The sequence below is a fragment of the Poecilia latipinna genome, unplaced genomic scaffold (genome assembly GCF_001443285.1).
Source record: "Poecilia latipinna isolate Pla-1442-1.1 unplaced genomic scaffold, P_latipinna-1.0 Scaffold4438, whole genome shotgun sequence".
Taxonomy (NCBI): Eukaryota; Metazoa; Chordata; class Actinopteri; order Cyprinodontiformes; family Poeciliidae; genus Poecilia; species Poecilia latipinna.
In genome coordinates this window covers 10061-10784 of record NW_015117054.1, presented here as the reverse complement: position 1 = coordinate 10784, position 724 = coordinate 10061, and the positions used below count along the sequence as shown (strand labels likewise).

At 33.7% G+C, this 724-nt stretch overlaps 1 protein-coding gene across 1 annotated transcript in view; it reads right to left on the bottom strand.

The window, feature by feature from the left end:
* Positions 1-473, bottom strand: part of LOC106942641 (beclin 1-associated autophagy-related key regulator-like) — a 12101-nt gene extending 11628 nt beyond the window's left edge. The window contains exon 1 of the mRNA XM_015025971.1: positions 418-473. The gene's annotated coding sequence lies outside the window, so the exon portion shown is untranslated. The remainder of the gene's footprint in view (positions 1-417) is intronic.
* Between the last annotated feature and the right edge of the window lie 251 nt (positions 474-724).

Here is a 724-nt window from a genome sequence, read left to right as displayed (position 1 = left end):
AGTACCCATCCCCAATTCTGTTAGATCTGTAACTGCATAATAATAAAAAATGTAAAAATGTATGCAAAATCTATAAAAGAAAGCGGGAAAAAAATTTTTTAAGCATAAACTTTCTTTTAAGTTTTTTTTTATATTGTCTCATTCTTGTGACCTCAATATTTCATCTCTTCTTGCTATGCGTTGTTACACCCCTTATCGTAACAGTTATGAACTCACCATCTCATCAGCCTGTATCCGCCTGCCCATCACACGTAGGACACTGAGAAAAAATAACACCATATCTTATATTTCTAACACAATGTGGAAAATGTTTTTTTTTTTCTGAGAAACTAAAAATTGTAAAAATGTATTAATACTTAATAGTAACAGCAATCACAAGCTGAATATGCATTTGTAACTTGCTCCATTATGTTTTACCTCTGCTGGAGTCTTTCTTTCTCTTCCTCGAGCTTCTGTAGTCTTCCCCATTTCTCAGAGTATCTATAGAGACGAGTACAATCAAGAGCTCCTGTCAAACACTAGTTTGGCATTATATATACAAAATACACAAATATATAACTATATACACATATATACCCATCAGTGACATGCGGTGAGGTTCATAGCTGGTGAGGTTCATAGCTGGTGAATCACTGATTTAATCATAATCAAATTTACAAATATATAATCCCTGCATGTTAATGTTTACATTGGGAAATTTCGCACATCCATAGCTGCGCTGCTG